This window comes from Phymastichus coffea, unplaced genomic scaffold (assembly GCF_024137745.1).
Source record: "Phymastichus coffea isolate CEN01 unplaced genomic scaffold, Cenicafe_Pcof_1.1 PCOF00099, whole genome shotgun sequence".
NCBI lineage: Eukaryota > Metazoa > Arthropoda > Insecta > Hymenoptera > Eulophidae > Phymastichus > Phymastichus coffea.
In genome coordinates this window covers 555,169-568,838 of record NW_026706910.1, presented here as the reverse complement: position 1 = coordinate 568,838, position 13,670 = coordinate 555,169, and the positions used below count along the sequence as shown (strand labels likewise).

Sequence of the window (13,670 nt, the reverse complement as noted above, 5' to 3'; positions counted from 1 at the left end):
TTCCATTGTGCCACTTGAAAAGCCAGTCGCGGAATATATTAAAGTGAAAAAAGACCCCGAGTATAAATTCAAAGTCGTTGGCGGCGACAGCAGCGGCAGCAACAGTGTGGCAACGGCCGCGTTTACTTTCAAACATATTTCATGCAAATTTCAACTCCGTTCAACTCGATAATTATTGCGCTTTTTTCTCGCTGCGTATAATTTTTTTCTTCTTTGTTTTGCAAAAAAAAACATTGAAGGCAGCTGATTTTCTTGTTAATATTATTTTTAAACTAAATTAATCGCCAAAAATAACTGTACGGAAACCGTATCAGAAGCAATCAAGTCTCACGTATATATAATCCCAAGCTTAACTCTCTCGGCAAGCATTGTCATCACAAATAACGGCACATAGCCAACTCTCTCTCTCTCTCCCTCTTTCTCTGGAAATAGTCAGGAATCTAATTAACGTAGCAAAATGTATTTACATTTTCCCCAATCAATTTTCTACCGAAATATTCTTGAATCGGAACAATTTAAAAATATTAATAGTATGCGAATAATGCCTGCTCACTTCGGGTCGGGAGAGTAAAAAGAAAAAGAAATAGGTTGTTATTCGCGGGACTCACTCGCACTTGGCTAAGCTCCAGAGCTTGGATGCTTTCTAGCTTCGTGAATTCTTACTAGCTGCCCACGTCCGCTTTTAAACGCTGCTCGCGAGAGTGAGAGAGGTCGACGTACTTTGCCGCTTAATCGCCCACCGTTCTATGATTTTTTCTTCTTTTTTCCCTTTTTATTACTATGTGCGCCGGAGAGAGTGAGAGAGGTTGAGTTATGGCAACGATTGATATTGTTTAAGCGAGATTGTTAATGAGATTTTATTTCTGCGCGAGGAGAGGCCCTGAAATCGTACGCTTTGATTGGCTTTTATGAATGTCGCCTGGAATAAATTATAAATACACGGTGCCGTAGGTACATCGTACGCTTTTTCCTCTCCGCTTCCGAAATAAAATGAAAAATAGCGCGATATTTTTAAAACCTACTGGAGAGATGTAGCTGATTGATATGTCCATTCGAAGGTCAATATTGATTTATTATCCGTTTCAATTTGAGTATCATTATCAGTATCAATTTCGCTATCGAACACCTTTTGCCAGCGTGCAAGCATAATGGAAAATAGCAATATTTACCCATCACTTGCATTATCATAGTTAATCATCGGCGTGTAAATACTTTTTTCCTTTTAATGTCAGAATCAACAGTGTACACAACCTCATTTTCTATTGCAATCTCGACAAATATTGAATTAGTTAAAAGCTAATGGCGCATCGTCCTCGCGGAACAGAAATCATTTAAAGTGCAATGAATGAAAAGAAAAAATGTTTTGCCGTGACATATGTTCGTTGAATTACTCACTCCCGTGTCAGTAGAATAGACGTGATGCACTTTGAAAAATAATTTCGGCCTGATGCGATAATAAGGAGAGCGAGAAGATAAGGAGAGCGAGAAGACCCTTTTCAAGTGGCGTAATGACGCAGTTTGTTTACTGTACAATGAGATTTATGTTCAGGATAAAATGCAAGCGCGTTGGTATTCAGAAGTATTTATGCCCACAGCCTCGAGTTTGTTGATCGAAACTTAATCTTCAATTGGCTACTGCACTTTTTGATTGCGACAGTTGATAAAAACAGCTGTTTATATATGTGTATGTGTATGTATGTACACATACGCAATTTTTATGAAGCGATTCTCCCAATGAACGTATAGCTTATTATCTTTCGCACTGATAAGGCAGTTTCATCTGATGTATCTTTATGCGTGTGCAATTGTCTGTATGTACAGTTTTTTAGCTCTCTCTCTACTCTCTCCTCTCTCTCTCTCTCTCTCTCTCCCTCTCTCTCTCCTCCTCTCTCTCTCTCTCTCTCTCTCTCTCTCTCTCTCTCTCTCTTCTCTTTTCTCTCTCTTTCTTGCAAGCGTCTATTTTCGTCTCTGCAAAGTTCATTTATCCGGGCATTAATTTTTAAGAGCTGCCTGCTTGCGAAGCCTTATCACCTCGACGACATTGATAACTCCAGTCGGCAAACTCGCTCATCTTGACACGCAATGGCAATGCGTCCGGATACTGTAATCTTGACTATAGAGCATCAACAATCGTTAGGGAATCTCGAGAAGTCGTGCTGCATGTATAATGCGACACGAAATTTTATAATGATCAATCTTTTAAGTCTATTTATTTTCTTACAGATAAATCCGTCACTTTCGTTGACTGACAGCCTCTATTTTTCTTCGTTACTACTATTAAATTCTTATTTTAGCATACTAGAATTCTATAAGTGTTTGTCGTTAAAGATTGGAAGAGTTTGGTAAATCAAAAGCTTGCGGATTCCTCAGTTTAACTTTGCATTTGGATTTAGGTCAAAGGTTTCTATTTCAGAAGTGTTTATTCTTACTCTTCTAAACCCGATGGGCTCTCATTCCATCATCAAGCTGACTACTATCGCCAGGTGTTTTAAGTGCGTTGCTGCTCGTATTGATCAACAACTCTGTGGTTAGAGTCATGTAGCTTATTTTGAGATCGTTTTGCTCCAAAAAATGGGTTTTCTAACAATATCTGCATGAAAAACAAGCTTCATAATGAAAAAATATGAGCTTGTTTACTTCAAATTTTTGTGTACAGAATTAAAATATTTATAACTCATTGTTACTGAAATTTGAATTTATCTTCTTTTATATTCGCACGCACGCACCCACGCACGCATAAGTGTGTAGATTTCGTAACAAAATTAAAAGTATAAGATTCTTATTGAGGTTAAGTTCTACATGCCTAATCATGACTTTCTACAAAAGCGTTAAGTTTCTAATAGTCCTCTAAAAAGGTTCCATCTACATCATTCCATATTCTGTATAAATCGTTGGAAAACCTGCCGACCACGCACCAAATTTTGACTGGATTCATAATTTATTCCTAAAAAATATGTCATTGTATTAATGATTTTCTATTCTTTCTGAAAGAATCGAAGAGAAAGAAAGAGAAAATTTTGATAAAATCGCACGAAATATTTCTCCACGAAATTCTAGTCATTCATACAAGATTTTATGGAATCAAATTATTAAAAATTTACTTATTACGCCTTATATATCAATCAGATTCATTGCCAAAGTATAATTTACTTTTTAAAGTCTTTCTGTAAAATTTGAAAAAGAAAAACAAAGAAGAAAGCGATAAACCGCGTAATACATAAATACAATATAAAATGAAGAGGACCCCCGCGCGAAAAGTTGAACATTTCACTTTTGTAGTAGATAACGTACACAGGCCAGGAAGACACCCTTGATTTCACCTTAGTTATCAATTCTCACGCACTATGGGCTTGTTAATCACTTTCGCGGCCTTGGGTTCTATCTACTGTGCTTTGCTATAGGGTAGTTAAAATATGATTTAAATCATATTTTTTTAAACCTTAAAGAATCATTGTTTCTTAACTGCTCTTTTAAGGGAGTACAATGGGTACGGACTTAGTCAAATGAGAAAAAACTTAGATTGTACTAAAAACTCGCGTAATCTACTGTCGGAAACTTGCCACATATAACTATTTAACCTCCTAATTTTAAACATTCATAATCTAAATTATTTTTTTTCCATTTTCTCAGGCTCTGAATGATATTTAAAACGAATGAATAAATTAAATAAATTAAAAAAATTTTTGAATATTTACAAATAGTAAAACAGTATGCGTTCTCGTAAGATCACATGTTATTTTCTAATCATTATCTCTCATTTTTCAATTTCTAACGAGTCACGAAATTTGAATTACAGTTTTTGTGAACTTTAATAGAACATTCTCAAAATTTTTAACGATTTAAAATTCCTGATACCATAGACACTTTTGGACACCATAGAGCATCCCTAAAAATATAGGGAATAATATAATTATTCCTGAATTTTTTCCTTTCTAATTTATTACATGACAATAAATCAAACGCAGCTTTCGAATTATCCTGTGAGCGTCAATGAGTTCATAATAATAAATTAATACATTTTCAGTTTAATGATAATAATAAGCTTTAAATAAGTTTGTTTAGTATATACTACCAGTCTTACAAACAACTACCACACTTATCTAGAGACAAACAAAAATCATGGGTAATAGCTTACAAAGCTGTAAGCATAGCAAATTATATGTTATATTATTGAAGCATTAAATGTTTGATAAATGTAAAAAGATTAATAATAGGAATCGAAAAAATTATAAACTAAAAATTAAAAAAGTAAAATATATTTGTATACTTAATTTCCCGCGTCACCTGAAAATATATTATTGTTATTTTAGTCTTTTTTTACCGTACGTTTTATCCATTTTATTTCAATTTTACAAAAAAAAAAAAAAAAACGTGCAATACAATATTAATAAATACTCATAAGTATTCATACATATATATTATAAATTAAGATTTTCAGTGTGGTTTAGTGTATTTTAATGAAACATACATGAATGTATAAATGAATAGTGACTAATTGAAGGGTTGTATAAATAATAATGATTTGAGCGCGAATTGTATATACATCATCGCTTCAATTAAATCTACGGTATGTATTAATCAATTTAATAAGCTCGCCATAATCACGGAAAAACTATTTATTTGCAATGAAAATTTTTTCTTTTTTAAAAAATAAAAGAATAATAAAAAAAACATCAGCTCACGAAGCTTTGATGTACGGATTTTACTTGTTGTAGAAACTGTTACTCCGTTCGGTTATTGTATCACGAACTATACATGTTAATTGGGTTTTACCTTTTCGCCGACAGTAGTTGTAGGGGCGCTCAAGTAGTGCAGATGTTCCGAGTCTGTCTGAATATGTTGCCCGGATAGCTCAGTCGGTAGAGCATCAGACTTTTAATCTGAGGGTCCAGGGTTCGAGTCCCTGTTCGGGCGAATTTTTTTTAAATTTTTTTGTAAAAATATTTATTTAGAAATTAATAATAATTGAAACATTACAAAAGCAATCATTATTGAAGATTGGAAATATCGATTATACGGTAATTCAACGTATAACAGGCATATAATAGCCTTTCTAAAGAGAATCGCAAATTTTTTGTATAAAAGGTAATACTCATTACGTTTGATATTAAATGAAGTAACCATCAAATAGTGATAGATCAAATAAAATTATGAAAATAAAACTAGAAAATGCAATTATATGTGCATAATGGACTTGTAATGCTCTGTATAAAAAGAGTGGTAATTGTTCTTGCGACTTAAGAATATTTATTACTAATTCGATTAAATGAAATAATAAAAGAAAATAAGATGAAATAAATGAAATAGGTTTCTAATGCTTTTTTTTCAACAAGTAAGAATATTGTTCATTATGTGTGACATCTGGCAGCAAGAAATAATGTTACCGTCAAATAGTCATGTATCGAAATGAAATTCAGAAATACAATGATAATAAAATAACATTACAAGAGGAAACTAAATAAAAAAAGTGTAATATATAAATAGCGCTCTTAAGGAGGTTCTCTGAATCTGAGATTCTTTGCTATCTTTGATAAGTAACAATACCGACATCAAGGAATGTTACTGTCGAACAGTTAGATGATGAATAAGATGATGAATAAGCCAGAAATTTTAGGAAACTAAAGAAAATGACACAAGAAAATGAAATAAAATAGACATAGTGCTCTTTACAAAGAGATTGTTTGTAATTTTCATGCTATGTAGGAATATTATTTATTTATAAAATAATGCTTTTGTCAAATAGCAATATATAAAGTGGACGTTGAAAATAGTAAAAGTGAGATAAATACAAGTTCTATGATCTATTAAAACGCCATCCTATTTATGGCGAACGAAGTATGTGGCCACTGTGAAATTCAGCGGAGGCCTAGTGTATTAATACATGAAATTAGAGGAAGGGAGAGTGGAACTGCGGAGGTCTGATCGTAAATTGCCGGGAGGCGCCGCCGGAAATTAGGAATTCTTGGATCCGCACTTTCCCAAGGGTGAACATAGGGTATGGAAGAGACGCTGTTTGTCGTTAAAACAAATGGAAAATGACTGAGTTATTTGATTTACAAGTAAATCAAGTGTCTGCGAAAAGCTTAAAATTGATGCAAATTGCATATAATAAATGATAACTGTAATCATCACTTTACCTTATATTACTCAAAATACTACTGTCAAGTTTTCATGCAGTAATTTGTTCGAATACCTGCTAGAATGATTATCAGTTGAAAATGAAATTATAAAAGAGACTCATTAAAACAAGTAATGTCAGGTGATTTATTGTTTGATATAAAGAAAGGTTTCACGACGCTTTATAACCTTGGAATTTCGAATTCGAACGATTGGTGTGAACTGCAAAAGACTGGCGAGGAAAAAAAATGTGAATAACGCCGATTTTCAGTTGCGTAACTATAAATAGTTAGATAGCTACGTGCCGATAAAACAGAATACTGAAATTCCACTTGAGGCTACCGCGAGGCACGAACTTGCACGTTCGCCCCCCAAAAATGGAAATCTATCAGCTTGTGGAAGTGTCTGTTTGCACCGCAATATTTTTCACAAATCCAAATTATACATGAAGCGTGATAGAGATTACTCTGCGTGAAAATCCGATTCTCGGGTATAACCGCAGAGAGAAAAGTGCGAAAAGAAGCGCTTTGTCCATTCTACTTTTAATTACCGGACACGTCGAGGCTCTTTTTTCCAAGCCAGTGCGCGCGTGCGCTTAGCTCCCACTGTCAAGACTGTCGACATTTTGACAGTACTTGGTGTACTTCGTGCGTTCCCTCGGATTTCTTCACTCTCCGTGATACAAGTGATAAACCGCCATCAGGCGAATGAGCCTGTATTTGTGCTGTCGAAAGCTTTATCGGCTGGATCGGTTTAATCTGCGCGAAGCCAAGTTGTTATTCGTCGTCGGTTATCTTGCCCGCCTCATCTATCCGCATCGTTTCAAATCACACTTTCAACGAGAGTGTTTTTAGCAGAATTGCGTTTCGCATGCAACGCTGTTGACCAAACGTCGTCGGATATCCTGCTCTTGACGCGCTGTACACAAGCGCGGTTCAGTCAATAAATTTCGGCTGGCGTAAGAGAAAGATACTGGCGCCACCCGTGGATGTCGATGATCGCCTTGTGTGCGTGCGCGTGCTCGTCGCCGAACGACATCGACTCCATTGGCGTCAAGCCCCGCATCGCGTTCCCTTGATACAACAACCAATAATGACGCCCTTGTAAACAATTCCCGTCTGCCATACTCCTTACAAGACCAAGAGAGCCTCGGCACTATATATACTCTCTCGTCCCTCGGGTGCAATACACCCAAGGAATGTATCAGAGCAGCTTGATGGAATCCTCGTCATCTGGTCTTCGATTTGTACGCTACTTGATACTCTACTGCTATTCTACATTGTCGGCGAGAAGTACATTTGTTTAATGTTTCAAAGTTGGAAAATGTTGCACATTAAGGCGGCTTTATCGTAACCTGTATCACAATTTACAACAAGAAGCAACGTTGTATCATTACGCCTTGCCCTGCACTTCCTGTACAAGAGAGAGCGGAGGAATATGGGCTCTGCGGATAATATGGACTACCTCTTGTTCTCTATGAAGGCGAGTTATATGGGTCTCGGAGTTCTTTTCGCTGTATCTATTAGTTACTACGTACCATATTCTAGAAGTTGTTAGTCATTGTTCGTAGTTACTGGCATTTTTTATAGGCTTGAAATTTTTTACATATTCGTCATCGATTTTTAAAAATTATTATTATTATTCAGGGTGTAACATATATGTTAAGTACTTATTCATGTCGGTATTTTTTCCTCGGTTTACTTAGTCACTAACAAATACAGTCTCTTGCCTTCAGAATTATTATTTGTCGAAATGAAGCTTTTCTATACTTAAGTTAATAAAAGACCTTTGGGGTCTAATGCATTATCGGTTACTTTTTAAAAATGATGTCATGGTTTACTTTGACTGTTAGACTTTTTAGATAATAAAAATTTAATACATAAAACAGTTTTATCAATGTTTGGCATCTAAAAATGGCGTAGAAAAGAAAAATAAATCACTGAATTTTGTTGCTGAGCGCATGAAAAACATAAAAACATGATGGCCTATTTCGAAATTTCGTCCAAGTATCTCCTATATAGTTTTCAGGCTCGTTAAAAGTCTACACAGTCCATATTCCCCAACCTTCTTCCCATAAGAGGCGTAAGATGTCTCTCAGAAACGAGGCAGACAATTGATCTGAAATAAACGCATATTTTCCTGACAGAACGCCTGGCAGTCGCCGTCAGCTTTTCTATTATTATTTATTAATTTATTTCGGAAAGTTGATGAGAAACGACGACGCTTTTGATTGATGATAAAACAACCTTAAAATTTATTATAATACTTTGAAAGTTGATGACAGTTACAATTCCGATTACAATTTGTGTCTTTCAAAACTGCCGACACAACAAGTGGATACATTCAAAGAAAAATCAAAGACTTTTCCGACTCTTGAGTGTTTTTCAAGTTTACCTTACGATTGTCATTTTCGTTTTAAACATTTACGTTCGGTAATCGCGGCGGATGTTTAACTCTTGGAATCTGACAGTAGCTCGCATAGAGGCATCGAACGTACTGAATTATACAGCTCATTAAAGTTTTTTCTGCGACGAATAATTGTTCGCTCTATCCCACCACCACGGTTTCTCGCTGGCGCACGAACAATGCCGTAATAAAGTAAACATTTTTTGCCTCGCCATTCCGAGTGCTACGACTTACGACAAAAATCAACAAATAATATTGCAACGCGGTATAAAGAGATACGCTTAGCCGGCAATAACAGTTTAGTTTGTACTCGCGCGCGCAGCCGTAGTTTCGTTGCCTCGCGCGAGAGTTGTACTGTTATTACGTTATAACATGCTTTACTCGGCCGTGTCGTTCATTCGTATTTCGCTCCGGTCGAATCAACGCGCCTCGTTATGGCGCTCCCGTGTATTCCTTTATCCGCGCTCGCGCGTACAATGACTCGCGCGACGCGCGATCCGCATTCGCTATGCTCGCACACGCGCGAGGACGACCGGGAGGACCGAGAGAGCGCGCCGTCCAATTTCTCCTCTCCGGTCCGCGCGCCGATCGACGCCACGAGGAGCTCTCCCGCGGCGACTCGTCGCAATTCAGCGATATCGTCCCGATGATCGCGCGCGCGTGCCCGAGCGCCCAGCGCCTGTCCTCTTCTCTCACTCGAGGGCGGCCGCCATGCGAAATCGCAAAATCCACTGCTAATTCGATAGGCACCGATCGCGGCATTCGCTACTTTCTGGGCAAAACTTTAGTTATGTACTGTACGTACATTCAAAGGCTATTTATTTGAGCACTTGCTGGGGCCAGTTCTTGGACTTTGAGCAGTGACAGGAAATTCGGGAAGACTCGCAACACAAAGATGCCTATTTTTGGCTCCCGAAGCGAGGAGTAGAGCAGGAGAGCAGGTTCGTTAATTTTCTGCCGTAATCGCCTCAATTCGTTTCTTCTTTTTTTTGCCCGTCTCCTTGTTGTTCGTATCAGATGCAGACATTTCATATGAAAGTCCCAGCTATAAAGTGGGGTTATTATATCTTGTTCTTCTTCTACCTCGGACGACGATTGCTGCGGAGAAAAGGTATAACGAGGGACGTGCGATGTTTCTGCTCGCCGTTAACGTTCAGTCCCTTAAGTCAGTTTGCTTCTCAACATCCAATTAGATTGTGATAACGACAGCAGGCAAGTCACTTTCGTGCTCGCTCATGCAGCTTCAGGAGAACCACAAAGACATTTGAGTTTTATTAAAAGCACTGGCGACTTCAAATTAGCAGGCTCCTTATTGACTATCTAACTTTCAATTCGATGAGTTTTCCAGGTGAAGCCGGGAGTGGCGAGATTTTTCTGGCATGTTTCCTTTCGATTCGTCATACGCCGCACGTACAACTACAACTCAGAGAGTAGGAAAAGACATGTGCGCATATTAGTGGAATTTATATTTACATTTGACGGTAGACTTGAAAGCGTTTCAACACACAGCATTAAAATGTTTGTTGCGCAATGATGTAACTTTGTAATTAGTCGAGCCGCGTCGGTCGGAAGCTGTGTCATTGGCTCAATTATACTCACGATGTACTCACGAAAAAGTAATTTCGAAACGGCACCAAATATTCTGATTATCCTTGGAAAGCACCTAAATGCCCTATTCAAATTATCGAAATTCACACATACGTGTGTTCCGAGACAAAAGAAACGAAAACTACGGGAACTCGTTGATCGCCGGATACGAATTTCCAGTCGAAATAAAAGTCCAGTTGAAACAACTTCCTCGCTGCGATATCAACGCTCCCTTTCGTCCCTTGAAAGCTCTACGAAAAAGAATCAATCTCATATCAACAAATGCCTCCCCCCCCCCCCCTTTTTTTTAATCGTCAATCGGCCGACGAAGCGTGAAACAAAAGGAACGAGAGAGCCCCGTAACGATTATCCGAGTCGATCGCGGCTAACGAACAGCGCCAGCGTTTGGTTGGCTGTCCCGCGTATTCCCCCATGCCCCCCTCCACCCTCTTTCCACCAACAGCTGGGCGCATGTAGAAAAGCGAACCAGCGCGCAGCCGCAGCCACTTTACGAGCCGTGGCGGCGATCGGAAGTGGCGCGTGAATCCTTTGCGCAGACGCGTCAATGATATCGCCGATCTCGCTCCCCCTTTTTTTTCCCATTGTTCCTGCCGGCCTTTTTGTCGACTCGCAAAACAAGTGAATCAGCGCCGGGAGCCGCGTAGCTCCGCGGTGGGATACATTAATCGACCGATAGATAAAGCTCCGTAACGCACTTTCGACATTGCCGGGTCGATCCGCTTTTCGCTACGCGCGTAAAAAGAAACGTGATTCTATTCACGTATTGTTTATGCGCTCCGAAAAGGCTATCGTTTGACGCTGTTAACCGACTTTGATTTATATAATACGCGCGATACCGTTCGCTCGCAGTGTTCCGCTGGGATGATATACGTCGAACAGTTTTCCTTGTTTCTCCTTCAAATGCCCGAATCTCGCTTTATCAATTGGAAAAACAGCTCGAGTACGTACGTGTCCGACGATATCGGTGCAAAAAAAGAACTTCCTTTCAGATTTGCAAACGACAGGCAACAGTCTCGAGACGCTCGCTCTCGTAGGAAAGCAGCTGAAGCTTTTGTAAGCTGGCGCGGGCAAGGGAAAGTCGAGCGAAACACAGCACGGCGCGCTATATTCCCATTCTAAATGCCGCGCGCGATTTGACGTCCCACTTTAATTCCCGCCGCGATTGCGCGTAATTCCCTCCGCCGACCGATCCTTCATTTCTCGAGTCGTTTATCTTTTTTTTTTTTATTTTATTTTTATTTTTTCGTCCGGCCGCCGCGCTTTTCTCCGTTCGGGCCGTTTCCTCGCTTTCTCTCCGGCGCAGCTGCAGTTTCTCTCATTGTCGAGCGCGCGCGAAAACGCTCGGAAGCGAAACAATTCGGATGCAAATCGTCCACACGATTGGAAAGCCGAGGCGAGGGGCCCGCGCGCACGCCACGGCCACTTTCACCGCCGAGAGGATGCGAGCCGGATGAAAAGATCAATCGTCGATTTTCCGAGATTGATCGCGCGAGAGGGCATCCCATTGCGCTTGCGGCGCAGCTCTCTCGGCGTTCTATTCTCGTATCCGACGCCGAGCGTCTCCGTTGTTTGCCTTCGCGAAGCTGCAGCGCGCGAGAGAAAACTCTTTTCTCGGTCTTGATTCGCTTGGACGCGCGTGTCTCTATGTAGGCTATTACGATAGCTTTCTGACACGACGGCCGTTCTTTTTACGCGTTTATCTGAAATTCAGCGGGCTCGCGCGCGAGAGTCGTTCGTGCTTTGTTAGGCGAGCATCTCCCTGAAATGAATTTCGCTGCCAACTGGGTCGGCCTGAAATTTCCATCGTCGGGTGGAAAAGCGCGAAGACGAGCGAGCTAGCACTTCGCGCCGACGCGTCACCTACGGCGCGATAATTCGTTCGTAAATCACCTTGTCAAACGTCTCCATTGGCGATTCCATTTCTTTTTGTACCCCCCCCCCCCCCCCCCCCCCAATCCCCCCGCTGCTTCTGAACGCGGTTAATCATCGCCACGGCAGCAGAAACTTTCAAAACATCAGCACTCCCACGTGTAACGGTGAGCTGCATTTGCTCACGGAGATCTGTGTCTAAAAAACACGAGCGAGGGCGCACCTAAAAACCAGCACGATTAGAAGCAGGTCAAAGTTGTTACGAGGTCAAAAAGCTTCCTCGTACGCATCTCTCCGTTTTTCTCTTCTCGCTTTTTCGACAATTCGATGATTGCCCTCAAGTCGTTACAATCGATAGCTTTTTATTGTGCGGGGCCACTTTACGATCTATAAAAAGAAAATTTGAGCGTTTTGCTTTTTTTTTTCCTTCGGGCCGCGCGTATTTCCTTTTTCGGCTTGTAAACCTTTACGACGTTGTCCGCTACTCGTTTCTTTTCCGAAAAGAGGAAGTCTGCAGAGCCCCCCCCCCCCCCCCCCCACCTCTCCTTCTTTTTTCTTCTCTCAATTAGCAACGAGGATTGCAAAACGCGGACGTCGTCCGACGACTTTCAACAAGTTCTATTTTCATTTTATTAATACCACTGCCACGCCACTCGACGCAAGTAGCCGCACTCTATATTAAGTCGCACGCTCATCGAGCCCAAGCACAAAAGAATCTTCGTTATCACCCTTGGCAAAGAAGAAAAAAAATGGCTCGTATCAATCTGCACGCGTAGGCGTTGCATGCTGAAAAAGGTTAATTGACGCGAGGCCTCGCTCGCTCGCGAGATAAGCATGAATTTTTCCGCTCAAGGCAGTGAAAGGAAAAAAAAGCAAAAGCTGAAGCTTTAGTTGGCGCGCTTCGATAAAGCATCAAAATCCTTGAAAAATTATTCAACATATACACGCATACGAGTATATATATTACGCACGTACGTGTGTGTATATATAGAGATTGCTGCACGTGAGCATTCGAAGAGAGTTGAAAAAAAAAAGAAAAAAATCACTTTTTACACGCGGAATCGTCGTCGTCGCTGCCGCCGCCGCCGTCGTCGTCGTCGTCGTCGTCGTCGTCGTCTCGTGTTTCTCGAGCAGACCGCTTGGTGCCAGCCGGCCTCGATTTGCCGCGCCGTGCATTGTCTCCCTTACGTAACCGCCGAGTCTCGATGTGCGTGCGTCTGTGTCTGCATGCGCACGCGCGTGTATAATTACTCGCGTGAGACGAATATTTTTTTTCATTTTTTCTCCTCGCGAATTTCGCGAGGTTCGTTGGAACGTCGGTGCTTCGCTGTTTCTTTTCCTTTTTCTTTCGCACTTTGTCGATTGACCCTCGAAGATTGTTCTTCGCTCCGCGACAGAGGAGGGAGATTGGCGAGCGATCATCGATAATACATCAATATCACGTCGAGCGATAATTCTTCATGCAAATGTTACGACACGATTCGCGACAAGCACAACAACAACAACAATAAGAAGTAAAAAGAAAAGAAAAAATGGAGCTATCGCACGAATGGTAACGGGCGATGGGAACTTTTTCCTCGGAATGCCACGTTTTTCTCGATCGTTGGTACGGAGAGGTAAAACACAGCGCATAATCGCTCTAATTAGCTATTGCGGGAGCAACTTCTTCG

General features: G+C 40.4%; 1 protein-coding gene and 1 non-coding gene across 2 annotated transcripts in view; both read left to right on the top strand.

Moving 5' to 3' along the window:
* LOC131670058 (sestrin-3) overlaps positions 1-13,670 on the top strand; it is a 78,271-nt gene that overhangs the window by 38,471 nt on the left and 26,130 nt on the right. The gene's annotated exons all lie outside the window — the stretch shown is intronic.
* Positions 4,842-4,914, top strand: Trnak-uuu (transfer RNA lysine (anticodon UUU)). The gene has a single exon. It is a non-coding gene; the product is annotated as a tRNA-Lys (tRNA).